The sequence below is a fragment of the Phalacrocorax carbo genome, chromosome 15 (assembly GCF_963921805.1).
Source record: "Phalacrocorax carbo chromosome 15, bPhaCar2.1, whole genome shotgun sequence".
In the NCBI taxonomy this organism is placed as follows: Eukaryota; Metazoa; Chordata; class Aves; order Suliformes; family Phalacrocoracidae; genus Phalacrocorax; species Phalacrocorax carbo.
In genome coordinates, this window is record NC_087527.1 from 10,981,869 (window position 1) to 10,987,868 (window position 6,000).

The following is a 6,000-nucleotide window of genomic DNA, read 5'->3' on the forward strand; positions in this document are numbered from 1 at the left end:
TTGTAATTTGTTCCCGAGCCAAAAACACAGACTGGGAGTGAAAAAATGGAAGGCATTAAACAACAAGCAGCATACTCAGCGACTCTGGAAAACTTCAGTATTTCCATTTATGTTATTATTTTTTTAAATAACCTTCAGTTTCACGGATCATAAAGTTAATTTGGAGTTAACTTCCCCTCTCTGTAACTAGACAAAGCTGTTATCCTTTACATTCGTTCATGTTTGTTCAGTGCTCCACAGCTATAAAGCGCTTGAGAGCACTAGCCATTATCAGCATCCTCTGTGCCACCCAGCAGGCACATAATTGTGCCAATTGCTTTGCTCTCCCTGTCTCCCCCCGTGCCCCAGCTCTCCTCCAGCCCTAGCACTGTGTAGCAATCACAGCCGCAGCCATCTAGCTCCACCTTTACTGCTTTTTCTCCAGCACCAGCCACCTTTCCCCTGCAGGCAGGGCTCCTCTCTGGACATCTCCGAGGGAAACTGGGACGAGTGGCCAAGCACACACTGCCAGCAGCAGAGCCCGCAGCAATCAGCACCTCTTCTTGCCTGCCCAACCACAACCATGTCCCATCTCTGAGCTTCCCACCATGAAGATGGCAGGGGTAGCAGCACCATGTAAGCACTGTCTGCTCACCAGAAACACCCCCTCCTCGGGCACTCACTCTCCTTGCCTTTTATAACCACACCCCAGAGAGCCTCCAGTTGCCAGAGGTAGGTTGGCAGGATGGGAGAACTGGTGGCCTCGAGAAGGGAAGTGACAAGTGGGGTGGGCAGCAGGACTGGGGGTGCAACCCAGATTTCTCAATTCCCAGTACAGTCCCGCTGCTGCCTCATGCACAGGCCAGGGCTCACTTCCCAAAACTGCCAAATCACTCGTTTCCTTCTGCTCTTCTGTCCTCCTCCCCTTCCTACCAGATTGATTCCTCACTGACTGAGCAGGCACTTGCGGGCATTTTCATGCCGTTTGTCCTGGAGCTCTAGCTCCCCTCTCCAATCCTTTTTTAGGAAGCACCTCTGCACTAGCTGTGGTCGTTAAGTGATACGCATTTCCATTTTCTGCTGTGATACAAAGATCTATCCCTCTGACATTACAGGGCCAATCAGAGACCCTGACACCTGTGTGCCAGCACAAGTCCAGCCATAAATAGCAATTCTCCACCACTTTCTTCTGTCAATACAGAGCAAGGGCCCTTCAAAGCCATGCAGGAGCCTATGTCACAGCACCCTAGATGAGAATCCATGACCTCATGATGCCCAAATCCTTAAGCAGCTGAAAAAGCCTCTGTCACTAATCACAGAGGCGACTGGCTGCTGCTATACCTCATTTCTAGCTCCATTAGAGCTGACCCTGCTCTCTGCTGAAATCTCTCCGTGAAAACTAAAGCAAGCCGCAGTTTCACACAAATGCAGCTGCACAAAGATGACAGTCCTTTTAAGAACACATTGCCCTGGATTTCCAACCCCGAGTACCCCTGCACCTAGCCCCTGGTCTGCGTTTGGGGAATTGCTGCTCTCAAGCACAAAACCCAGGAGGGAATCAGTACTTTGCCACCGGGAGCAATGAGCCCTCACACTAAACAGGCAAAGCACTCGTGGGAAGACTCCTCTTCACCAGCTCTCCAGCAGACTCGCTCTGACACATTGAACTTCATGTAGCCCCACTGGCCTCAATTTTCAGACGTGGCTAGTGGTCTGGTCAGAATGAGACATCAGGTCAGCAATGGGTAGTACTGCACCCCAACCCACACCCCTTCACGACTGCTCAAATCAGCCTCCTAAAACCCACTTCTGAAAATTTGCTGATTTAATCCTCCTTTCCTACTCATCTAAAAACTGGGGAGATTGTAACTTCCCTCCTCCCCAAAGAGCTGTTAAGATGACAGTATCTCAAACATGTAAATTACAGTTGACTTCAAGCAGGTTTCTCCCATGACTACCTGACCACAAACAGGACTGCATTTCAGCAGACGCCACTAACAACCAGAACCAGCAGTGGTAACAACACCGGGAGCCCTCAAGGGGACAAATAATTTACAGTCATGTCAGGAAAGATAAAGACATCTGCTATGACCCAATTCCAGCCGGCACAGTCCAGAGCTGCCGTGGAGACGAGACGGGTAGCCCTCTTAGCACGTGTAGCTATCAGCACAGCTGCATGCACACCTTCATTGCCAATCATAACAAAACTGCCTTTACTAGACTGGATCTCCTAATTACAAGATGTGAACACAGCCTGAACCAAACCCTCTTTGGATTTAGCACAAGATCGCTCCAGGGACTGGTACAACCTCCACTCAAGGCAACTTGGTTCAAATCCAACCACAGCCATTAGCAAGTGAAAGGTATTGCCAAGCAGCAGCTGTTTGGTGGCTTGCATGAAACAAGTTTATGGTTTCAGTCCAGATCCTGTCGCAAAAAAATGCCAGTCACCTCCCTGGCACTCCAAGGTGTGAAGCCAGAAGCATCCACCCACTTCTTCAGCGCTGGAGATGCCAGCGTGGGAGGCGTTCTCATTCGGGCCCAGTACCAGCTCCGTGGAGCTGGCCCTGACCTCTACAGGGTTTTCAGAACCAGGTATGTTTTGCAACTTGGCAGAAACACACAGCTAAATAACAGAAACCACCACCCACATGAAGCCAGAAGAACAAAGTACCAGTGTTTTCCTGCCCCAGACATGTGCATGCCCCATCTCCTCTCTCACACCAAAAATAGCTTCTACTTTTTCCCTTTTGGCAACAACAAACTGGGTTTGAGTGCATTTGCTTTCAATAAACTAAACACGTTTTGCAAGAGTCTCTCTCATACTGAAACTTACTCAATTGAAGTTATAAAATATTGTCACACACAGAACTTCCCTCCCATGACATCTTGGGACTGAGCCTCAAAACACTTTGCGAGCCTCACTTATGGTATTCCCCACCCAAGGCATGGCTTCTGCGCAGAGCCAGGCAGACACAAGCACACAGGAGAATCAGCTAAGTCCCAAAGTCACCCAACGAGCCAGCAGTGAACTAAGCACAACTTCACTAAAGCCCTCCAGGAGTTCTGTCACAAGTTTCAAGAGAGATGGAAACACCCAGTCGTCCCAACTCTCATTCCTTCCCTTTATGAATTAGTAGGAGTACCAAACGTTTATCTGTGAGGCACATGGCAAACTAAAACTTAACCTTGTTGATAAAAACCACTAAATGGAAAAACTCTCACCCCACATGGCCAAGGAATACCAGCGGAACAACATCACATCCACCAATGCCAGATTAAAAATACCGTATTCTGCAAAACCCTGCTGTTTTCAGGCATTCAGAGCGCCGACCTTTGCTTCACATGAATACTGAGGGAGGGGTTGCAGAAAGAGTTCAAACCATAAACGCCTGTGAACCGAAAGGGCGCCGTTAGGAAATGCCCATCGCACAGATCACCTCCAGCAGCACTGTCCTCTCGGGCAAATTCTTGAGCTGACCCAAAACACAAAGTTCATGCAGCAGACCCGGCCTCGGGCGCAGGCAGAAGCGCCTGCAGGCATGCCGGGCCGCACGGGCAGGGACATCCACGGGGTTCAAAGCGGTGGGAAGAGCCATGGGTTTATTGGGTCAACACAGCCCCTCGCCCCCGGCAGCGCGAGCCCCAGGAGGGCCAGAGCCCTGGAGGTTTTGCTGCTTCAGTGCCTTTGGCAGCAACCCACATGGCAGGCAGCTGCCTGCACCCACTGCAGCCTGCTCTTTGTGCATTGTCAGGGCACGGGAGCAGGAGGAAGGGCCGAGGGAGAAGAGGGAACAGGAAATTATAAGAATCAACAGAAAAAAGCAATCACTCCACAGACTGCAGCTGAGGTTTAGAGAAACGTACACTTGTTGCCTGCAGACACCGGCCCTGTTTACCCACCATAAATATTTACACACCAGCCACTAAACACCACATCGCCAGATAAGCGAGCTCTGTAGTTCTTATCGCCGCTGGCCGTGCCCAGCACCTCTGTCCAACACACAAACGACACATTTCTGGGGCACCAGGGCGAGCCCCGGCCAGGGCTGGATTTCCCACTCGGTGCTGAACGCTGCCTTGGATGCGGATTAAATTCTCCAGGTTCTGGTGTCAGCATGAAACCACTGGCTTCAAATACGTATGTGGGGCAAGAACCGAAAAAAAAACAGGAGAATGAAAAATAAAGCTGAATTGAATGAAGAAGAAGAAAAAAATAAAGGGAGGGGGCTAAAAAAAGGTTCTTGGGGTGCCCCCACCCCACAAGGGGGGTGTCCCCGCTGGTCTGCAAAGTGCGGGGCTCCCCCCCAGCACCCCGCGGCTCCCCGGGCAGCGCTTTCCCTTGCGGGTGAAAAAAGAAAAAACAGCTACAAAAAAAATAAAAGAGAGAAAGTTTCTCCCCCGGCGAGCGGCTCCGCGGCACATTTTCATTTTTACATAACGGCGGCCGCCCGCAGCCCTACCTGGCGGGGAGCGGCCCCCCCGCAGGGCCCGGCCCCCGCCGCCGGTCGCAGCCCCGCGGCGGGGGGTCCCCGCGGCCCCCGGGCCCGCTCCGGGCGGCGCCACGCCCGGGGCAGCCCCCCCCGCCCCGCCTTACCTAATCCCGCCGGCAGCTGCCGCCCCCCATCGCCGCCGCCGCCGCTCCCTCCGCGCCTCGCCTCAGCCTCCCGCCTCAGCGGCCGGCGGGGCAGCGCTCGGCGCGGGGGCCCGGCCCCGCCATCTGCGCCGTGTTTATAAATCCAGAGCCATGGGGCTGCTCCCCCGTAAGCCTCGCCGTCCGTCTGTCAGTCGGTTTGTCGGTGGGTCCGTCCGTCCGTCCGTCTGTCCGCCCGCCCGCCCAGCGGGGCCGGGCCGGGCCGCCCCTCCGCCGCTGCCGCAGCACTGGCCCAGCAGCGACCTGCCCTGCCCTGCCCTGCCCTGCCCTGCCTCGGCGCGGCGCGGCGCGGCGGCGGTCCCTCAGGCCGCCCCACAGCCGCCCCGGCGGCCGGGCGGGGCGGGGCGGGGCGGGGCCGCACCGCCCGCGCGCCTTAAAGGAGCCGCGCCCGCCGCCTGCAGCGCGGAGCGCCCGGCGGGTGGGCCGGCAAGGGAGCGGGGACGGAGCCGCCGGCTCACCCCAGCAGGTCTTCGCTGTCCCCCGCAGAGGTCCCGAGCTATCCCCGCCACCAGCTGCACCGGTGCCACCAGTTATATCGGTACCGCCAGTTACGTCGGTGCAACTGGCTACGCTGGTGCCGCCAGCTATGTCGGTGTTCCCAGCTTTACTGGTGCCACTGGTTGTGCTAATGCCACCGGGTGTCATTAATAATTTTTTGTGTGTGTGGAAATCTGGGGTTCTCCCCCCGCCACGCGCTGGCCCAGCAAAAACCTCCCCGGTGCTTTTTACAGAAACCAGCGCTTCGGCGGAGGGGGCCGATCGCCGCTTGGTTTCGTGACCCCCCGGCCAAGTTCCAGCCCCCGGAGGGTCGGTGCCCGGGGCTGCGCCAGCGTGAGGAAACCTCGGTCTCCCCACCGAAGGGAGCCGGGCGGCTGCGGGAGGGACACCTGCGGCCTGCGGGCTGCACCGCGGTCCCGGCCGCAGCGAAAACCTGCCCCGAGGGGTGATATTTGCAGGGAAAACTGAACACTTTAACAAGCAAAATGCCAGCGGGAACCAGGCGCTCAGGCAGCCCAGGACACTCCCACACAGTTCCCGTCTTCCAGTTTCACAGCCTAGCTTCTGATTTTAACTATTGTTCCGCTTTTTCATCATTTTTCTTCCCCTCCATCCTCCCGGGGGGATGAGGAAGGCCATGCCCACTCAGCCACCACCGTTTCCACTCCACCAGCGGGTGTCCCCTGCCCGAGCAAATCCCCCCCCGCTCCCTGCCACGGATGAGGCATGACCCCAAAAGATGGGAACAGCGTCTTAAAAAACCTCCACTTCTCCCTCTCGCTCCAGCAGGCAGCACGAGCAGAGGTGGGCACACATGGGATCCCTGCCACTCTCCCTCCCCGCAGTTTATCTCTCATCTCCACAAGTGG

General features: G+C 55.7%; 1 protein-coding gene across 13 annotated transcripts in view; it reads right to left on the reverse strand.

Annotated features, from left to right (window-relative positions):
* NCOR2 (nuclear receptor corepressor 2) overlaps positions 1-4,934 on the reverse strand; it is a 257,110-nt gene extending 252,176 nt beyond the window's left edge. For 8 of the 13 annotated variants that reach the window (XM_064466335.1, XM_064466326.1, XM_064466336.1 and 5 more), the window contains exon 1: positions 4,577-4,933. The gene's annotated coding sequence lies outside the window, so the exon portion shown is untranslated. Of the gene's footprint in view, positions 1-4,576 lie in introns of all 13 variants that reach the window. The other 5 variants (XM_064466334.1, XM_064466333.1, XM_064466329.1 and 2 more) reach the window with 2 other exon arrangements.
* Between the last annotated feature and the right edge of the window lie 1,066 nt (positions 4,935-6,000).